The 23021-nt window shown below is 41.5% G+C and overlaps 1 long non-coding RNA gene across 1 annotated transcript; it reads left to right on the forward strand.

The window, feature by feature from the left end:
* The first annotated feature begins 3784 nt into the window (after nucleotides 1–3784).
* On the forward strand, nucleotides 3785–4464 carry LOC135571308 (uncharacterized). Its single transcript, XR_010463718.1, has 2 exons — nucleotides 3785–4004; nucleotides 4424–4464. It is a non-coding gene; the product is annotated as an uncharacterized LOC135571308 (long non-coding RNA).
* The last annotated feature ends 18557 nt before the right edge of the window (nucleotides 4465–23021 follow it).

Raw genomic sequence — 23021 nt, forward strand, 5'->3', positions numbered from 1 at the left:
AACAATTGGGAATAGAAGTTAAAGATATAATCAGATAAAACAATGAGAAATTGTTTGTTAACCAAGCCTGTATGTCAGGATTTTATGCATTACAGGTGAACTACAGGTGAAGTCACTCAATCAGTCCCAGAGGCTTGGGGACCATTGACTGAAAGAGCTACCCAGATTCATTGACACTCATAGACATGATTTTGGATAAAAGTGAAACAGTTAGGAGCTTAGGAAGGGTAAGACATTTTTTCACTGTCTAAACAGAGTTCGGGAGAAGAACTGGAATTAACAGAATTCCGGGGTTAAAGCCAACTGAATGAAGTAACCCTACCTGTCCTATCACCTGTTTTTGTTCATAGAAGTGAGGAACCCCTTTTTGTTATGTGTCTGGCTCTGGCTAAGTGATGTGTATTTTGTTCCAAAATAAGCATAAGAATCCCTAGATCTGGGTAGACAAGAAGTTAGAGTAGAGATTACATGATAACCGACTTCGGACAGTTCTAGGATTGGAGAAGAGGGTATCCTTATAGCATGGAGGATCCCACAAGGGTGGATAGGTTTTCCATGATATGGGGAAACCTGGGAGCAATGTTGAACTTTGTAAAGGTGATGAAATCCTACTAACCATCAAAACTATTAAGCTCTCTGATGCAGGCACTCACACCCTCCAAGACCAGAGGTAAGCGGACACACTCCTCTACCACCACTGTGTTAAAAATACCATTCAGGTAATTAATGTTAGAGACTATTCGGCTATTGATCAATTAGAAACTGAGACTGGTTTTGATAGTAGGGACAATTTGTGGCTGTCTTATATGAGGTACACAGCTAAAACCCTGAGAGGAAAGGACTGTATTATTTGAAGTTATGCTAGACCTGTTCTGGCTACACCCATTTGCTGTAGGAGAAGGAGAGGGGTGGTTGTGTATTCTGAGAAGTTTTTACCAGGTTAAGCCCAATTCAACCCTCTGTTCCTCTTTGAGCCTTGTGTTTCCTGCAGTACCTCCTCATCGGGCCTCTTGGGGTGTTGAGGCATATGGGGGCAATTACGAGTGCATCACGGGTACAGGTAATGGCATTGATTATGGGAGATTGCCTGAAGCTGATTGCAGGAGTAACATAAACCATTAATTCCACTTGGCCAGTTACAGGCCTAAACCAAACTAGTGGTCTGGCTGATGTATGGTGGATGAGTGAAGCCAAAAGAGGGCTGAGACCCATTCTTAGAGGAGAATGGCAAGGTTGTGGTCTGACCAGTTTGATAATTCCACTGACCATTGTTGATGTTGTTGCTGAACAGCTGCTGAGTTCTGTAACCAGGGGACCTGAAAACATTCCATCCCATGGGAGACAAATGTAGTAGTGCTCCATGGACAGAGGATGTAGTTGACATTAACCTGTTGGGAGTGCCAGTGGGGATTCCTCATGAGTTTCAGGCCTTGGGTAGGAATGATGGACTCTGGCACTTACTACCTACTATGGGTCCAGCCATGGTGGATGCTGGACAGACTGCATGGATTAATTATATCTACTATGACCAACAGCGTTTTGTGAATTACTCCCGTGATGCACTCACTAGTATGTCTGAACAGCTTGAGGCCACATTTGGGGTTTCCAGACAGAATAGACTTGCCTTGGATATGCTTCTTGCCAGTCAGGGGGACGTCTGCAAGATGTTCGGTAAACAATGTTGCACGTATATTCCTAATACCAGTCCAGATGATAGTTTTAAACTTCACAATCTAAGGCGGGGTTGATGCACTATCTGCTAAGATGAGGTCCACGGGGGGTGGAGGAGTCTGTTCTCTTGGCCTGGTTTGGTAAGTGCACTGGTAGGATGGTTACTGGATTTCTGACCCTAATTCTTGTATTATTTGTTATTGATGTGATGTGCTGCTTGCATCATACTGTGTTTTGACAAGTCTGTTACAGATGTGGTGAGGGCTTCAGGCATGATGCCTTTGCTTGATGCTCCAGTTGGCGATGCTGATACGGACGCATGCTTTCAGGGGAGGATGGGACTGGTACCACCTGGTACAGGATAGAAGTAGCTGAGAGGACCAGATGGTTTCTAATAATTCTTTACTCTGTTTTCCATGACCAAAGTTTTATCTACATCTTACATGTCAATAACAATAAAGTTTTATCCTGTTTTTGATAAGTGACACCCTTATATAACTTGTAATTAGTAATAAACTGTTTATTATTTTCATGAAATGCTATGACTGCTGAAATAAAGGATAATTGAGTGACACCCTAGCAGGAGTAAAAGGGGGATCAGTTGCTTTTATTGATTAGCTTCTCCATTGTATTTTCTGGGATGGGAAGAGGGGAAATTATTTTTCTTTGTGGGCCATTTCCGGATAGACATACCTAGTTTAGGATATTTTTCCTTTTTGGATTATGTCTTCGTTTTTGCTTGGAGTAATGTATCTGGACTATATCACATCTCTTAGGAGATGTGAAGAGAAAAGTATCAGAAACTTTTTCCTGCTGGAAAAAGTGGGCTAATGTGGACAATCATTTTACTTTTATTTTGAGCTGTTCTCCGCTCTGTTAAATGAGGGTTGTAAGTTCCTAGGTGGCTGGTAGCCAACTTAGTACATAGTGGGATTGAATGGAGAACATGATGGTAATACATAAATATCTATTTCTGTTTAATACCGTGCCTTATTTCATAGTCCTTATGGGAGAAGTTTCTCTTTGTGTCTGGATCCAGTTAGTTTGTGTCACGTCTCTGGTGAGACGTGAAGAAAAAAAGGAATTGCTATTTCGTATGCAGGTGACTAACTTACTGCTAATTACATGGCTACAACTCACAGTAAAGCCTGTTGGTCCCCTACAGGATAGCTCCCACATTACACACAATCTCCTTTTAATTTTAACCGAACACTGTGTGCCCGAAGAAGATCCTACGATGATGGACAGACAACTGAGCCAATGGCGGAAGACTACAGACTACAACCAGCTGAACCAATCCGGAGATCCGATCTTCCTAGGGTCAACCTACTTTCTGTGACGTATATAAGAGCTGTGCTGACTGTTTACGCTCTCTGCCTGCTGTTCCAACACGAACTAACGGAAGAGCCGTATTTACGTGTACCAGATATTTTCACTCTGAATAAACTGTTTACTTGTCATAAAATTTACCACTTAGTCTGAATCGATCCTTGACCGGCTCACCCATCTACATATCCAATTGCTAACAACCCCCTCCACAAATTTTCTTGTCATTCTATTCTTCAGGTATGCATTCTATTAATATTGAAGTTCCATTCTGATTTATTCTACCTAGCATTCCACTGATGTTTATTCTTCTATATGTGGCTAACCATATTACATGGATTGATATTGCCCTGTACATTTTTATTTTAAGATTTCACTGTCAACCACTTCGCCATGTTTTGATCTACCTATTTTTCTTTGATTGGATGACTTATTTATTTAATTGTTAATTTTTTAAGTAAGGATTTATTCATTTTGATTACCCTGTTTTGACTTAACTTGATTGAACATTGAATCTTGTAGCGACTTATGAAGAGCCAAATAAAATAACCTTTTATTTCCGTGGAGAGGAACACTATGTTTCTGTAAAGAGGATCGCAATGAAAAAAAAATGCATTTAGTTAGCATTTTATTCATGATGTTGGGGGTATGATCATCATTCTTCGTGATTAATTTATGATAATCCTTGATCATGATAGCTTCCACATTAATGTAGTGTTCAGAAATGATTTATTGTTATCAAATCAAACTTTATTTAAATAGCACTGTGCTGCCATCCTGTTAGAAGGTAACAGATTATTTTATTACAATGGTTAAATTGGATTTTCATTGTGTTCAATGGTGTTATTTGCCCCCTAGTGGCGCTTTCTGGTACTTAGAAAGACGGCGCAAACAGGAAGTACAGAATTTGTTTTGCACGCATAGAGCAGCTACAAACAACGCTACGTTGCAGGTCTTTCAATGTAGTTATTTCTTGTCACGCTTCAGCCTTGGAAAAATATTTGTTTGTAAGTTCGATTCAAGCATTTAGCTAATGATGATAATATTGTTATTGATAGAGTTGCTTACATATCAATGTTGGTTGCATTTACTCACAAATTGCAATGCCTTTAATGTATGTCGTTAGCTATATTACTTTGCTCATGCGTCATGCAAACGAATTGTAAGATATACAATACTGTAGTTTTGTTACTGTTTCTAGTGTAATATGCTTTGTTATTCTACATAGATGGTTATACATTATTAGAGTAATGAAAGGAGCCAATTACCATATGGTTAACAATTAGCTATATGGTTTGGCATCATGCCAGATGCATGGTACCTTAGCGCGTGCTTTGTATTTATGCAACTTCAAATGTTTAATGTACAGCTACAGTATGTCGGTGTGAATTGAACACTAAAGTATATTCTTTTCTGTATTTTGCAGTTTCACAACATAAACGTTTTCAATATATTCATTCAAGAAAAGTCACGCCTTGGGAGTTTTATTGAAGACTTAGTTGTTAGCTTTCTGTCTAGTTTTGCATGGGAACGCAACTCAAGGGCAGAATAAGCACATTTTTAGACCCGGAGGGAACGCAATGCGCTTTACAGCAAAATGAATAAAAACAATAAAAATACCACAAGAAGAGTATAGGAGGATAAAAATACATATAGATAACAGCCATGGGAGTTCAAACAGTAATAGCATAGAACGAGTGAGGAATGTAGTAGCTAATCCATGGTAAGAGCTGAAATGTAATAAAAGAATAAGCAAAATATAAAAGATGAGCTAAAAGAACTGAATGACTAAAAGCCTAAGAGCACCCTAGGGAAAAGCTAAAACGGTTTTAAGATGTCTTTAAAAAATGTCCACAGTTTTGGCCCCCCTCAGGTCTCTGGCAGGCTATGATCAACCACTCTACTTTAGTTTTTGCCTTAGGTGTAACCATATGTCTTATGTAACAATACCAAACATAACATATCATACTAATTTGAGTAGCTTGGATGAAAAGGTGCCCATTTTTAACGGCCAGCTCCTCAGTCTCATGTTGCTAATATATGCATATTATTAGTAGTATTGGATAGAAAACACTCTAAAGTTTCCAAAACTGTCAAAATATTGTCTGTGGGTATAACTGAACTGATATTGCAGGCGAAACCCTGAGGAAAATCAAAAGAGGAAGTGGCTTCTATTTTGAAAACTCCATGTTCCATAGCCTCCCTTTGCTGGATTTAAAGGGATATGAACCAGATTCCTTTTCCTATCGCTTCCTCAAGGTGTCAACAGTCTTCAGACATAGTTTCAGGCTTTTATTTTGAAAAATTAGCCAGAACGATAACATCGCGTCAAGTGGTCACATGAGTTTTGCTCGTGCAACAGAGTTTGGATCGGTATTGCTTTTCCCTCTCCTACTGTGAAAGACATTTGCGGTTGATATATTATCGATTATATATTTTAAAAACAACCTGAGGATTGATTATTAAAAAATACGTTTGACATGTTTCTGTGGAAACTATTTGGAATTTCCGTCTGCGTTGTCGTGACCGCTCTTTCCTGTGGATTCAAATCAAATCAAATTTTATTTGTCACATACACATGGTTAGCAGATGTTAATGCGAGTGTAGCGAAATGCTTGTGCTTCTAGTTCCGACAATGCAGTGATAACCAACAAGTAATCTAACTAACAATTCCAAAACTACTGTCTTATACACAGTGTAAGGGGATAAGGAATATGTACATAAGGATATATGAATGAGTGATGGTACAGAGCAGCATACAGTAGATGGTATCGAGTACAGTATATACATATGAGATGAGTATGTAGACAAAGTAAACAAAGTGGCATAGTTAAAGTGGCTAGTGACATAAGGATGCAGTCGATGATCTAGAGTACAGTATATACATATGCATATGAGATGAATAATGTAGGGTAAGTAACATTATATAAGGTAGCATTGTTTAAAGTGGCTAGTGATATATTTACATCATTTCCCATCAATTCCCATTATTAAAGTGGCTGGAGTTGGGTCAGTGTCAATGACAGTGTGTTGGCAGCAGCCACTCAATGTTAGTGGTGGCTGTTTAACAGTCTGATGGCCTTGAGATAGAAGCTGTTTTTCAGTCTCTCGGTCCCAGCTTTGATGCACCTGTACTGACCTCGCCTTCTGGATGATAGCGGGGTGAACAGGCAGTGGTTCGGGTGGTTGATGTCCTTGATGATCTTTATGGCCTTCCTGTAACATCGGGTGGTGTAGGTGTCCTGGAGGGCAGGTAGTTTGCCCCGGTGATGCGTTGTGCAGACCTCACTACCCTCTGGAGAGCCTTACGGTTGAGGGCGGAGCAGTTGCCGTACCAGGCGGTGATACAGCCCGCCAGGATGCTCTCGATTGTGCATCTGTAAAAGTTTGTGAGTGCTTTTGGTGACAAGCCGAATTTCTTCAGCCTCCTGAGGTTGAAGAGGCGCTGCTGTGCCTTCTTCACGACGCTGTCAGTGTGAGTGGACCAATTCAGTTTGTCTGTGATGTGTATGCCGAGGAACTTAAAACTTGCTACCCTCTCCACTACTGATCCATCGATGTGGATAGGGGTGTTCCCTCTGCTGTTTCCTGAAGTCCACAATCATCTCCTTAGTTTTGTTGACGTTGAGTGTGAGGTTATTTTCCTGACACCACACTCCGAGGGCCCTCACCTCCTCCCTGTAGGCCGTCTCGTCGTTGTTGGTAATCAAGCCTACCACTGTTGTGTCATCCGCAAACTTGATGATTGAGTTGGAGGCGTGCATGGCCACGCAGTCGTGGGTGAACAGGGAGTACAGGGGAGGGCTCAGAACGCACCCTTGTGGGGCCCCCGTGTTGAGGATCAGCGGGGAGGAGATGTTGTTGCCTACCCTCACCACCTGGGGCGGCCCGTCAGGAAGTCCAGTACCCAGTTGCACAGGGCGGGGTCGAGACCCAGGGTCTCGAGCTTGATGACGAGCTTGGAGGGTACTATGGTGTTGAATGCCGAGCTGTAGTCGATGAACAGCATTCTCACATAGGTATTCCTCTTGTCCAGGTGGGTTAGGGCAGTGTGCAGTGTGGTTGAGATTGCATCGTCTGTGGACCTATTTGGGCGGTAAGCAAATTGGAGTGGGTCTAGGGTGTCAGGTAGGGTGGAGGTGATATGGTCCTTGACTAGTCTCTCAAAGCACTTCATGATGACGGAAGTGAGTGCTACGGGGCGGTAGTCGTTTAGCTCAGTTACCTTAGCTTTCTTGGGAACAGGAACAATGGTGGCCCTCTTGAAGCATGTGGGAACAGCAGACTGGTATAGGGATTGATTGAATATGTCCGTAAACACACCGGCCAGCTGGTCTGCGCATGCTCTGAGGGCGCGGCTGGGGATGCCGTCTGGGCCTGCAGCCTTGCGAGGGTTAACACGTTTAAATGTCTTACTCACCTCGGCTGCAGTGAAGGAGAGACCGCATGTTTTCGTTGCAGGCCGTGTCAGTGGCACTGTATTGTCCTCAAAGCGGGCAAAAAAGTTATTTAGTCTGCCTGGGAGCAAGACATCCTGGTCCGTGACTGGGCTGGGTTTCTTCTTGTAGTCCGTGATTGACTGTAGACCCTGCCACATGCCTCTTGTGTCTGAGCCATTGAATTGAGATTCCACTTTGTCTCTGTACTGACGCTTAGCTTGTTTAATAGCCTTGCGGAGGGAATAGCTGCATTGTTTATATTCGGACATATTACCAGACACCTTGCCCTGATTAAAAGCAGTGGTTCGCGCTTTCAGTTTCACGCGAATGCTGCCATCAATCCACGGTTTCTGGTTTGGGAATGTTTTTATCGTTGCTATGGGAACGACATCTTCGACGCACGTTCTAATGAACTCGCACACCGAATCAGCGTATTCGTCAATATTTCCATCTGACGCAATACGAAACATGTCCCAGTCCACGTGATGGAAGCAGTCTTGGAGTGTGGAGTCAGCTTGGTCTGACCAGCGTTGGACAGACCTCAGCGTGGGAGCCTCTTGTTTTAGTTTCTGCCTGTAGGCAGGGATCAGCAAAATGGAGTCGTGGTCAGCTTTTCCGAAAGGGGGGCGGGGCAGGGCCTTATATGCGTCGCGGAAGTTAGAGTAACAATGATCCAAGGTTTTACCACCCCTGGTTGCGCAATCGATATGCTGGTAAAATTTAGGGAGTCTTGTTTTCAGATTAGCTTTGTTAAAATCCCCAGCTACAATGAATGCAGCCTCCGGATAAATGGTTTCCAGTTTGCAAAGAGTTAATTTCTGAACATAACGCGACAAACAGACGGAGGTATTTTGGATATGAAATAATCTTTATGGAACAAAAGGAACATTTGTTGTGTAACTGGGAGTCTCGTGAGTGAAAACATCCGAAGATCATCAAAGGTAAACGATTAATTTGATTGCTTTTCTGATTTTCGTGACCAAGCTTCCTGATGCTAAGTGTACATAATGCTATGCTATGCTAGGTGGATTAACAAAAGGCTAAGCTGTGTTTTCCTATATTGCACTTGTGATTTCATGAATATAAATATTTGTAGTAATATTTATTGAATGTAGCGCTATGCTATTCAGCGTTTGTTGATTGCACTTATCCCGATAGGGGGATTGCAGCCATAACAATTAAGGCAAAAACAATGGTAGGGTGGTAGCTTGGGCATATAACGTGAATGCCTATCAACCCAAAGGTTGTGAATTTGAACCTAATCATTGGCAACTTCAGCTACTTACTACTTTTCTAGCTACTTTGCAACTACTTAGCATGTTAGCTAACCATTCCCCTAACCCTAACCTTAACCCTTTTAGATAATCATTTCCCTTTCAATTTTGGAGAATCTCTTACACAATGGGTTAATGTTATGTGTAGTAACCCTAGGTGAAAAATAGGAAATACTTATCAGAAAGTATTAAACTGTCAAGAGGAGTAAAACAAGGTTGTCCACTATTGGCATATCTATTTATTATGGCCCTCGAATTGTTAGATATTAAAATCAGATCCAACAATAATATCAAGGGGCTGGAAATACATTGCTTAAAAATAAAGGTGTAATTGTACGCTGATTCATGTTCCTTTAAATTCACAATTTGGATCCATGCACAGCCTCAGAGGAGCTAGATACTTTTTCGAACCTCTCTGGATTACAACCAAATGATGATAAATGTACTATATTAAGTATTGGATCGCTAAAAAGTATAACTTTTGCATTACCGTGTAGTTTACTAATAAAATGGTCTGATGGGGAAGTGGACATACACGGTATTCATATCCAGAAAGGAAAAAAAGATCTCTCTACAATACTTATTTAAAGAAAGTTAACAAAATAGATAAGATCTTGTTACAATGGAAAGGAAAATACCTGCCTATTTGTGGAAAAATTCCCCTGATTAACTCTTTAGTCATAGCTGTTTACCTATTTGCTTATGACTTTGCCTACACCTAGCGACTTGTTTTTTTAACATTTTATTAATTGAGCAAATTTAGCATATTCATTAACATAATGAATATGAATTCGGAGGGGAGAAATGATTAAATATAAAAGCATTAGACCTCTCACTAAATGCTTCAGTCATACAAAAGTTATACTTAAATCCGAATTGGTTCTCTAGCAGATTAGTAAGAATGTCTCACCCATGTTCAAGAATGGCCTTTCTCCCATTATTCAGATTACAACCTCTCACTTTCTGTTATTTGAAAATGAAATAATAGTCATAAAAAGTTGTTTTCAATTTCAGTTTAATCCACCAGAAAAGACAGAACAATTATCACGACCAATATTATTGTTACACTCAAATATAGTAATTGATCAACAGCAAAAAAATGGTATAAAACAGTATATTCTTTGTAAATTGCTTCATAAATAGGACTGGTGGAGTTATGGCACACATGCAGCTAACAAAAATATATGCAAATGTCTGCTCTACTCAAAATGACAACCAACTAATTGCAGCATTACTGCAAAAATGGAAGAGGCAAGTGGAAGGGGAATTATTAAACACCAAAATTTGTTAAAGAAAATTGTGATAAATAAAAAGGTATACCTGTCATGACTTCCACCGAAGTCGTTTCCTCTCCTTGTTCGGGCGGTGTTCGGCGGTTGGCGTCACCGGTCTTCTAGCCATCGTCGATCCACTTTTAATTTTCCATTTGTTTTGTCTTGTTTTCCTACACACCTGGTTTCCATTTCCCTCATTAAGTGTTGTGTATTTAACCCTCTGTTCCCCCCATGTCCTTGTGTGGAATTGTTTGTTTGTAAGTGCTTGTGCACTATGTTACTGGTGCGCGTCGGGTTTTTGTACCCATGTAGCTTCTTTTTTTTATTGCCGTTGGTTTTGAAATTAATCTGCTCCGGCTATTTCCTATTTCTGCTCTCCTGCGTCTGACTTCACTGCAACCAGTTCCACAACCCTTACAATACCAGTTTCATTTAAGGACCAACACATTGACAGCTGTGCATATATACCGATTCCATGGCACATGGTTTATGAACTGATACACAAAACAACGCTGGATGTATTGAATCCAGAGAAAAACACAAACCAACTGACTTATAAACCACTATGAGATGGAATCAAATGTGAGTGACTGTGCCAATCAATAAACACTGTAAAGGGTTTAAGTGTAGCATGTGCTTATAACAAACCCACTACAATGTATGATGCAATGATGTCTTGCAAGAAAAATCCTACCACACCGTAGAATGGCAGTGCAAATTCAGTGTTCTCCAGGGAAAATAAATCTTTGCATGCAAATCTAGTTATCAATATCCTGGGTTCGGGCGGCTCGTCATCCTTGGTGTAACTGAATCCATACTTAAAAACACCTGACCTGTTTTACAAAGAGGATCACACACTATATATACCATGAATACCATTTCATATAAACATTAATATAGTGCTTAGCTTAATTAAAGAAATAAGAAAATAAAACTTAGTCAAAATGCTTTACCTACAGCACTAATCTCACGTGGTCTGAACAATAATAACTAGCCTGGGCAATGCAAAGGACTTTACACAACTACAGCACCAGGCTCACCTGGACTGAATAGACTAGCCCGTGCAAATGAAAAGTACTAGTGCTTACACCGTCATTTCTTAGAAAGTCATCTTAAACATAACAGTGTACCAAAATGGATTATGATACTGGCTAATCACATTGTATAAAAGTATGAAAACTAAAATAGTTTGTCATGCATGATTAGCATGATCACTAACGTTTGCTATTTCAATTGATCGATAGCTGAGCTAGCCTAAATGTTAACGGCTTGTGCGTATGCTTCGTTCAGTATGAACATGCACAAAATGCTAGCAATAGCTTAGCTAGCCTAATCGCAAGCAGCTTGTTCTCCATACAAAAACTCACCAAATCCTGGCGTCAATCTTTCCCTCAATCCCTTCACAGCACCTTTGTGTAGATAGGTGAGTGTATCCAGTTCTCTTTTTTTAGTTTAGTTTTATACAACTTCTCAATGATTTGAAACTTAGTTTTTCCTTCCATGGAATGGCGGTAGCTCTTCACGTTCCGTTCTAGCTCTTTTTTAGCATGTTGGCGCCAACTGGTGTATAACGTGAGGTTAGGAGAGGGACTAAGAAAATATTGAGTTTTGATTGGCTCAAAATAAACTGCTCATCATGCAGCTTCTGACAGCTGATTTGTAATAGCTGTCAACTTAAACATATCACAATATAATATGACTGGCTACTGGAAACTCACTAGAAACGATAAGTATTCAACATGACCTGCGTTACACGTAGCACTCATGTCTGTAGCCATGAAGTGCTTTGAAAGGCTGCTCATGGCTCACATCAACACCATTTTCCCAGAAACCCTAGACCCACTCCAATTTGCATACCGCCCCAACAGATCCACAGATGATGCAATCTCTATTGCACTCAACACTGCCATTTTCCACATGGACAAAAGGAACACCTATGTGAGAATTATATTAATTGACTACAGCTCAGCTTTCAACACCATAGTGCCCTCAAAGCTCATCACTAAGCTAAGGACCCTTGGACTAAACACCTCCCTCTGCAACTGGATCCTGGACTTCTTGACGGGCCGCCCTAGGTGGTAAGGGTAGGTAACAACACATCTGACACGCTGATCCTCAACACGGGGGCCCCTTAGGGGTGCGTGCTCAGTCCCCTCCTGTACTCGCTGTTCACTCATGACTGCATGGCCAGGCACGACTCCAACACCATTGTCAAGTTAGCCGATGAAACACAGTGGTAAGCTTGATCACCGACAACAATGATACAGCCTATAGGGAGGAGGTCAAAAACATGGCCGTGCGGTGCCAGGACAACAACCTCTCCCTCAACGTGATCAAGACAAAGGAGATGAATGTGGACTACAGGAAAAGGAGGACCGAGCATGCCCCCATTCTCATCGATGGGGCTGTAGTGGAGCAGGTTGAGAGCTTCAAGTTCCTTGATGTCCACATCACCAACAAACTATCATGATCCAAACACAGTAAGACAGTCATGAAGAGGGCACGACAAAGCCTATTCCCCCTAAGGAGACTGAAAAGATTTGGCATGGGTCCTGAGATCCTCAAAATGTTCTACAGCTGCAACATCGAGAGCATGGTTGCTTCACTGCCTGGTATGGCAAGTGCTCGGCCTCCGACCTCAAGGCACTACAGAGGGTAGTGCGTAGGGCCCAGTACATCACTGGGGCCAAGTTTTCTGCAATCCAGGACCTCTATACCAGGTGGTGTCAGAGGAAGGCCCTAAAAATGGTCAAAGACTCCAGCCACCCTAGTTATAGACTGTTCTCTCTACTACCGCACGGCAAGCGGTACTGGAGCGCCAAGTCTAGGTCCAAAAGGCTTAACAGCTTCTACCCCCAAGCCATAAGACTCCTGAACAGCTAATCAAAGGGCAACCTAGGCCCCTCTTTTACGCTGCTGCTGCTACTCTCTGTTTATTATCTATGCATAGTCACTTTAACTCTACTTACATGTACATAGTACCTCAATTACCTGGACTATCCGGTGCCCCCGCACATTGACACTGTACCAGTACCCCCTGTATATAGCCTCGCTACTGCTGCTGTTTACTTATTTGTTACTTTTATTTTCTATTTTTCACTTAAAACATATTTTTATTAATTAACTGCATTGTTGGTTAAGGGCTGTTAAGTAAGCATTTCACCATAAGGTTGTATTTGGCGCATGTGACAAATAAAATTTGTTTTGATTTGGATTCAAAACATTGACGTTTTTCCATTTAAATGACTATACAAAATTCTTGAAATTAATATAAATTTTTATATATACGAGGGATACAACCATCCCAGCTCTGCAGATTTTGCTGCGAAGAGACAGAATCAATTAGATCATTTGTTTGTTACTGACCGTATGTAGCTTGTTTTTGGTCACAGGTTTAGGAATGGCTGAAGAATTGCAACATTTACATAGAGCTAATTCTACAAATAGCACTGATGGGTGATTTTAAAAAGTCATAGTCAATCGATCAATAATATAATAATACTCTTATCAAAAATGTGTATCTTTAGTTTACTATCTGTGGAAACGATGAGAATAGAAATGTTCAGAGCTTTTGTGAAACAACACAGCACAGTTGAAACATATATGGCAATCACGCCCTGACCTTAGAGAGCCTTCTTATTTCTCTATTTGGTTCGGTCAGGGTGTGCTTTGGGTGGACATTCTAGTTTTCTATTTCTTTGTTGGCCGGGTATGGTTCCCAATCAGAGGCAGCTGTCTCTGATTGGGAATCATACTTAGGCAGCCTGTTTTCCACCCTAGTTTGTGGGATCTTGTCTTTGTATATTTGCTGTTTAGCGCTACAGAGCTTTACATTCGTGTTTTGTTCTTTTTTGGTGTCAGTTGAAAATAAAGTCAAATGTACGCCTACTGTCCTGCACCTTGGTCTCCTTCTAACGAAGGACGTATCAATGGAAAATAGAAACTGGATGGTGTTCAGAGATAGATGGGAGGGGTTGAGTGGAGCTGAAGGATGGTACTGAAAAAAACAAGATAACTAATGTTACATATATTGTGTCTGTAAAATGTATATAGGTTCAGAGGTTTTGTGAAACAGCACAGCACAGTTGAAAAATATATGGCAAATAGAAATCATAACCGGATGGTGTTCCTAGAGCTGGCCGCCCTGCTAAACTGAGCAATCAGGGGAGAAGGGCCTTGATCAGGGAAGTTACCAAGAACCCAATGGTCACTCTGGCCATGCTCTATAGTTCCTCTGTGGAGATGGGAGAACCTTCCAGAAGGATAACCACTTCTACAGCTCTCCACTAATCAGGTCTTTATGGTAGAGTGTCTAGACGGAAGCCACTCTTCAGTAAAAGGCACATAACAGCTGACTTGGAGTTTGCTGAAAGGCACCTAAAGGACTCTCAGACCATGAAAAACAGGGTTCTCTGGTCTGATGAAACTAAGATTGAACTCTTTGGCCTGAATGCCAAGCGTCACGTCATTAGGAAACCTGGCACAATCCCTACGGTGAAGCATGGTGGTGGCAGCATTATGGTGGCAGGATGTTTTTCAGTGGCAGGGACTAGGAGACTAGTCATGATCGAGGAGAGATCCTTGATGAAAACCTGCTCCAGAGCAAACAGGACCTCATACTAGGGCGAAGGTTCACCATACAACAGGACAATGACCCTAAGCACACAGCCAAGCCAACGCAGGAGTGGCTTCGGGACAAGTCTCTGAATGTCCTTGAGTGGCTCAACCCAATCGAACATCTCTGGAGATACCTGAAAATAGCTGGGCAGTAATGCTCACTATACAACCTGACAAAGTTTGAGAGGATCTGCAGAGAAGAATGGGAGAAACTCCGCAAATACAGTTGTGCAAAGCTTGTAGCTTCATACCCAAGAAGACTCAAGGCTGTAATTTCTGCCAAAAGCGCTTCAAAAAAGTACTGAGTAAAGGGTCTAAATGCTTATATAAATGTGATATTTCTGTTTTTTTTATATACATTTGCAAAAGAAACTAAAAAACTTTTGCTTTGTCAGTGTGGGGTATTGTGTCATGTATTGTCATGTTATGTCTTGTTCCTGTTCTTTCTCTTCACTTCGTTTCCCCCTGCTGGTCGTATTAGGTTACCTTCTCTCCCTTTCCTTCCCCCAGCTGTTCCTCATCTCCTCTAACTACCTCGTTTACTCTCTCCCACCTGTTCCTTTTTTTCCCTCTGATTAGGTCTCTATTTCTCTCTCTGTTTCTGCTTCTGTCTTTGTCAGATTCTCGTTTGCTTCACCCTTGTCCCGTCCTGTCGTAATCTGCCTCTTCATCAGATGCTACGTGTGATCAGGTACCTCTGTCCTCTACAACCCGCGCCTACCCGGAGAGACCAGCAGTCTGTTGCCGCTAACCCTGCTATTCTCCTCTGCTGCTAGAAGGGGACTCTCCTGTAAAGATCAGAGGACTTTATGATTTATTTGTCGCCCTCTCTGCGGGTTGTCTATTTTGTCAACCGATACATCTGAAGAGGATTTATGTCTTCCCTGTGTTTGGACATTAAAAGACTCTGTTTCTGTTAAACCGCTTTTGGGTCCTCACTCACCTGCATAACATATTGTGTGTAGATTGAGAAAAAATATGGGGGATTGGAAATGATGCAGACAATTACATTGATGGAAGCCACAATCTACCTTCAATATTAAAGCTGATCTACCCCCTAAAATATGAATATACACTGTAAGACACTGTTCTATGTACCGACATTTGTTGTTACTCTAAAACCTGAAAACCTGAGATCTTGATATAACGCGCTGCATGATTTACAACTGTTACAATTTACAACTGTCCCGTTGACGGAACGCCGATCCTTAAGAAAAGTGGTAATCCTAACTGACCTAAAATGGGGAATTTTTACTAGGATTAAATGTCAGGAATTGTGAACAACTGAGTTTAAATGTATTTGGCTAAGGTGTATGTAATCTTCCGACTTCATCTGTAGTTTTGATGTCTTCACTATTATTCTACAACGTAAAAATAAAAAAACTTGAATGAGTAGGTGTGTCCAAACTTTTAACTGGTAATGTATAATACGAATTGAAAGTCTGACAGAACCCATCTCCAAGCACATTGATTACTTTAATTATGCCTTTTCTGCTGTCACTGCCCACCTATCTCAAGATACCACAGATGTGTTGAACAAAATTAAGGAATTTAACAATATAGGTTCCTTTTTGGTCACCATGGATGTGGAGTCTCTATACACCACTATTGGACTTGAATGAACAAGGATTGGCAGCTATGCACCATTTATTGAGTACCCGGCCTGTGACTGAGATGCCTCCTACAGAATTCATTGTCTCACTGACTGAATGGACTCTTAATGACATCTTTGTCTTTCAGGACCGTATTTTTAAACAAGTGAAAGGATGTGCCATGGGAGCTTGCTACAGCCCTGGTTTGTACTTAGGTAAATGGGAAAATTACTTCATTTTGGATCCTTAAAAAAAACAGTTATTTGACTGGATTATATGGCGGGATGCTATTTTGATGATGATGTTTGCCTGTTCTGGTCTGGCTCAGAAGATGAACTTATTTCCTTCAAACAATACCTTAACAGCATTAATCCTAACATCAAACTAGCTATGGAGTACAGCAAGAATAACATGCATTTTGTTGGACCTTAACATCAGTAAAAATGACGAAGGTTGTTTGTACACATTGATCTTTAGGAAGCCTACAGATGGGAATACCATTCTGACTGCAGACAGTTTTCACCCCAAAAGGCTAAAAGAGAACATTCCATATGGCCAATTCCAAAGAGTCCGCAGCATTTGCGATCAGGCAACAGACTACAGTGTCTAATCTGCCTAATTGGAGAATCGCTTCTTCAATCAGGGATACAGCGCTCAGGTCCGGAAAGATGCAGGTATAAGGGCCAGACGGAAAGATGCAGGTATAAGGGCCAGACGACTTGACAGAGAGAACTTCTTGGGCATCGTGACGCATCAGAGAGAGAGTACTTTGTTGCAGAATACAATACTGAAGCAGAGAACATTAAAAAATAATTGGTGGGATCATCCAAAGTGATACGCTACCACGCTAATTCTTCCCAGAGGCACCAGTCATAAGCTTTAAGAGATGTCCTACCTTAATGACAAATTAGTTCACAGCTATCTTCCTGGTGACAGTCGAAAAACTTGGCTAGCACACAAACCCAAGGGCTTTTTTAAATGCAACCATTGCAGATATTTTGTACAGAAAAATATTTTTGTTGACACAGCTTCTAAAATGGAGTATCAAGTCATTAACCGCAAAACCACTCATGTCATCTACAGATCGGAATGTCCACAGTGCAAGGTATTCTACATTGGCTGGACAAAGAGACGTGTTCAAGACCGCTTAGAGGAACACAAGTACCCCATACGGGTAGGCAATGAAGACTACCCCATGGCAAGGCACTACAAGTCCTTACACCATGGTAACCCTGCCTCCCTACAAGCTATGGGTATTGATCATATTCCAGCCTCTATTAGAAAAGGGGACCGTCTTAAACAGCTAAAACAAAGGGAACGTTTTAAGATGTACAAACTACAGGCCATTAAGTACCCTGGTTTAAATGAAGATTTCTCACATTTTCTGTGGGGTTGTGATAGGTCTATTTGCTGTCATCTAGTGGACATTTTTGCTCTATTGCCCTCAGCTATGTTTAGACTGTTGTTGTCCATGTTTACTGTGTTTTAGGGTACTATGGAATAGATGGCTCTCCTATTCTTGGCACTTTGTCCAGTCATATTCAAGGTTGGAACTACCTTTCTATGGGTTCTGATGCTTCTAGCTTGGATTTGCATTTTTGATAACATATTTACAGTATTACACTTTTTAATGTTTATAGTATTGATTAATAGGTGTTGTCCAATGAATGTTGTAACCACTCCCTCTTCAAATCAGGACTGATTGGAAAAAGCTGTTCAAAAGAGAACATTGTATTATAATTTCTTTGTACTCCTTGACAAAGGCCATGCAGCCGAAACGCGTCAGTTTTTAAACTTTGTTTCCATTGAACATGCCATACAAATAAAGGCATTTAAATTACTTGTATGAATAGTGTCTTGGTCCTCCTTTCTTTTTGATGACAGATATGCATCTGTTGGCCACAGACACATTAAAAAAAAGGTAGGGGCGCGGATCAGTAAACCAGTCAGTATGTGAACATGCTCAATGGGAGATATGTCTGAGTATGCAGGCCATGGAAGAACAAGGACATTGTCAGCTCCCAGAAATTATGTACAGATCCTTGCGACATGGAGTCGTGCGTTATCATGCTGAAACATGAGGTGATGGCGGAGGATGAATGGCACAACAATGGGCCTCAGGATCTCGTCACGGTATTTCTGTGCATTCAAATTGCCATTGATAAAATGGAATTGTGTTCATTGTCCTAGCTTATGTCCTCCCGTACCATAACCCCACTGCCACCATGGGGCACTTTGTTCACAACACTGACATCAATACACCGCTCGCCCACACAACACCATACATGCTGCTTTCCATCTTCCCGGTACAGTTGAAACTGGGATTTATCTGTCAAGAGCATACTTCTCCAGCATGCCAGTAGCCATCGAAGGTGAGAATTTTCCCACTGAAGTCGGTTTACGGTGCTGAACTGCAGTCAAGTCAAGACCCTGATGAGGACGACTAGCACACAGATTATTTTCCTGATTTCTGACAGTTTGTGCAGAAATTCTTTGGTTGTGCAAACCCACAGTTTCATCAGCTGTCTGGGTGATTGGTTTTAGACAATCCTGCAGGTGAAAAAGCCGAATGTGGAGGTCCTGGGCTGGTGTGGTTACACATGGTCTGCGGTTGTGAGGCCGGTTTGACATACTGCCAAATTCTCTAAAATTACTTTTGAGACAGTTTATGGTAGAGAAATGAAGATGACATTTTCTGCCAACAGCTCTGGTGGACATTCCTGCGGTCAGCATGCCAATTGCATGCTCCTTCAAAACTTGAGACATCTGTGGCATTGTGTTGTGTGGCATTTTATTTTCCCCAGCACAAGGTGCACCTGTGTAATGATCATGCCGTTTAATCAGCTTCTTGATATGCCACACCTGTCAGGTGGATGAATTATCTTGGCAAAGGAGAAATGCTTACTAACAGGGATGTAAACAAATTTGTGCACAAACTTTGAGCAAAATATCCTTTTTGTGGGTATGGAACATTTCTGGGATATTTTATTTCAGCTAATGAAACATGGGACCAACACTTTACACTTCATCCATTTAAGAATGATGGAGGCCACTGTGTTCTTGGGGACCTTCAATGCTGCAGAAGTGTTTTGCTACCCTTCCCCAGATCTGTGTCTCGATACATTCCTGTATCGGAGCTCTACGCACAATTCCTTCGACCTCATTGCTTGGTTTTTGCTCTGACATGTACTGTCAACTGTGGGACCTTATATAGATAGGTGTGTGCCTTTCCAAATCATGTCCAATCAGTAGACATTTGAATTTACCAGAGGTCGACTCCAAGTTGTAGAAACATCTCAAGGATGATCAGTGGAAATAGGATGCACCTGAGCTTAATTTCGAGTCTCATAGCAAAAGGTCTGAATACTTATGTAAATAAGGAATTTCTGTTTTTCATTTTGAATACATTTACAGTCATTTCTAAAAACGTATTTTCGCTTTATCATTATGGGTAGTGTGTAGATTTCTGAGGATTGTTGTTCATTTAATACTTCTCCCTGCTTCTTGGTCCTAGGCTTTGGGATAGTTAAAAGGCCAGTGCCAAAGGACCTGAAGGACCTACTGGAACATCAATAATTTAGCTGTTTGAAAACCAATTTCTCCAGAATAGAGTTGTGTAACATTATTATTATCCAACAAGAGTGAATGTAAGGAAAGTCAACTCTGTAGTTCTTTTCAGGACTACACGGCAAGTCACAGGATACCGGACAACTACAAAGAAGGACAACAGTAGAAGACTTGTTGGAACCATTTCGGACAATCAGAGCTTTACAAGCAGCCATGTTTTTGTCATTCCGCTAGGGATCTGTTTTCAGCATATTAAGTATCCAATCAATAACCGTTGCAAAGTGTGTATGTTTATCCTGTGTTCCCATTTAATTAGCTAGTAAATGAATAATTAAACCAATTTCTGTAGTACTGAATAATTTGTTTAATTACTTATAATAATTAAATAATTAAATTAATGACTTAAAAATCATACAATGTGATTTTCTGGATTTTTGTTTTAGATTCCGTCACTCACAGTTGAAGTGTACCTATGATAAAAAAATTACAGACCTCTACATGCTTTGTAAGTAGGAAGAACTGCAAAATCGGCAGTGTATCAAATACTTGTTCTCCCCACTATATGTAAGAATGCTGTTCATTGACTACAGCTCAGTATTCAACACCATAGTACCCTCCAAGCTCATCATCAAGCTGGAGGACCTGGGTCTCAACCCCTCTCTGTGCAACTGGGTCCTGGAATTTCAGACAGGCCGCCCCCAGGTGGTGAAGGTAGGAAACAACGTCTCCACTTCGCTGACTCTCAACACTAGGGCTCCACAACGGTGTGTGCTCAGTTCTCTCCTGTCCTCCCTGTTCACCCACGACTGCGTGGCCATGCACGCCTCCAACTCAATCATCAACTCAATCATCAAGTTTGCAGATGACACAACAGTAGTAGGCTTGATAACCAACAACAACGAGACAGTCTACTGGAAGGAGGTGAGGGCACTCGGGGTGTGGTGTCAGGAAAACAAAGTCTTGCTCAACGTCAACAAAACAAAGGAGTTGATCGTGGACTTCAGGAAACAGCAGAGGGAGCACCCCCTATCCACATCGAAGGGACAGCAGTAGGGACAGTGGAAAGTTTTAAGTTCCTGGGCGTATACATCACAGACAAACTGAAAAGTTTCACCCACACAGACAGTGTAGTGAAGTTGCGCCTCTTCAACCTCAGGAGGCTGAAGAAATTTGGCCTGTCTTCCAAATCCCTGACTAACTTTTACAGATCCACAATCGAGAGCATCCTGTCGGGCTGTATCACAGCCTGGTACGGCAACTGCACCGACCTCAACTGCGAGGCTCTCCAGAGGGTGGTGCGGTCTGCACAATGCATCACCGGGTCCAAACTACCTGCCGTCCATGGCACCTACAACACCTGATGTCACAGGCCAAAAATATCATCAAGGACAACAACCACCCGAGCCACTGCCTGTTTACACCGCTATCATCCAGAAGGTGAGGTCAGTACAGGTGCATCAAAGCTGGGACTGAGAGATTGAAAAACAGCTTCTATCTCAAAGCCATCACTAACTCAGAGAGGCTGCTGCCTACACTGAGACCCAATCACTGGACACTTTAATAAATGCATCACTAGTCACTTTAAACAATGCCACTTTAAATAATTCCACTTTAATAATGTTTACATGTCTTACTTTACTCATATCACATGTATATACTGTATTTTATACCATCTATTGCACCTTGACTATGCCACTTTGCCATCGCTCATCCATATATTCACCACTTTAGATTTGTGTGTATTAGGTAGCTGATTGGGAATTGTTAGATTACTTGTTAGATTTGTGTGTATTAGGTAGTTGTTGGGAATCGTTAGATATTACTTGTTAGATATTACTGCACTGTTGGAACTAGAAGCACAAGCATTTCGCTACACTCACATTAACATCTGCTAACCATGTGTATGTGACCAATAAAATGTGATTTGATGTCTGGAACCGTAAAAAAATAAATAAACACAACTCTACAAAAAACACGTCTTTCTTTTTTGACTTTCCCTCGCTCAAAACAACTTTTATATATAACTGGTTGAAATGTTGTTGCAAGCGTACAGGTTTTTTGCTGGGAGGTTGTCTTCCTCGTTAGGCACATGCGTGTGTCATTACGTTATTCTAGCTTCTGTGTTATTTGAGGAAATGGGCGTGTTACTTCTGCACCGTGTTACTTTCGCCATGGTTTTGCGGTGAGGACTAGATGGTATACCCCTATGAACAGAATTTACTTTTCATAGGTTAGGAGAACTTACACAGCAGGTTATGATAATTAACATAGCAGGTTAAAATAATTAGGTAAAGGTTAGGACACTGCTTAGGTTAATGCTTAATTAAAATGCAAATATTCTGCCCGAAACAACAACAAACAAAGACGATTTATGCAATGTTGGTGTCACTTCCATCTGTAGTGTCATACACTTTGGACACTGTGTTAACAACCCTCCAGGCAAGCTTCAATGCCATACAACTCTCCTTCCGTGGCCTCCAATTGCTCTTAAATACAAGTAAAACTAAATGCATGCTCTTCAACCGATTGCTACCTGCACCTACCCGCCTGTCCAACATCACTACTCTGGACGGCTCTGACTTAGAATACGTGGACAACTACAAATACTTAGGTGTCTGGTTAGACTGTAAACTCTCCTTCCAGACCCATATCAAACATCTCCAATCCAAAGTTAAATCTAGAATCAACTTCCTATTTCGCAGCAAAGCATCCTTCACTCATACTGCCAAACATACCCTCGTAAAACTGACTATCGTACCGATGTCATTTACAAAATAGCCTCCAATACCATACTCAACAAATTGGATGCAGTCTATCACAGTGCAATCCGTTTTGTCACCAAAGCCCCATATACTACCCACCATTGCGACCTGTACGCTCTCGTTGGCTGGCCCTCGATTCATACTCGTCGCCAAACCCACTGGCTCCATGTCATCTACAAGACCCTGCTAGGTAAAGTCCCCCCTTATCTCAGCTCACTGGTCACCATAGCATCTCCCACCTGTAGCACACGCTCCAGCAGGTATATCTCTCTAGTCACCCCCAAAACCAATTCTTTCTTTGGCCGCCTCTCCTTCCAGTTCTCTGCTGCCAATGACTGGAACGAACTACAAAAATCTCTGAAACTGGAAACACTTATCTCCCTCACTAGCTTTAAGCACCAACTGTCAGAGCAGCTCACAGATTACTGCACCTGTACATAGCCCACCTATAATTTAGCCCAAACAACTACCTCTTTCCCAACTGTATTTAATTAATTTA

Source organism: Oncorhynchus nerka, linkage group LG4, assembly GCF_034236695.1.
Source record: "Oncorhynchus nerka isolate Pitt River linkage group LG4, Oner_Uvic_2.0, whole genome shotgun sequence".
In the NCBI taxonomy this organism is placed as follows: Eukaryota; Metazoa; Chordata; class Actinopteri; order Salmoniformes; family Salmonidae; genus Oncorhynchus; species Oncorhynchus nerka.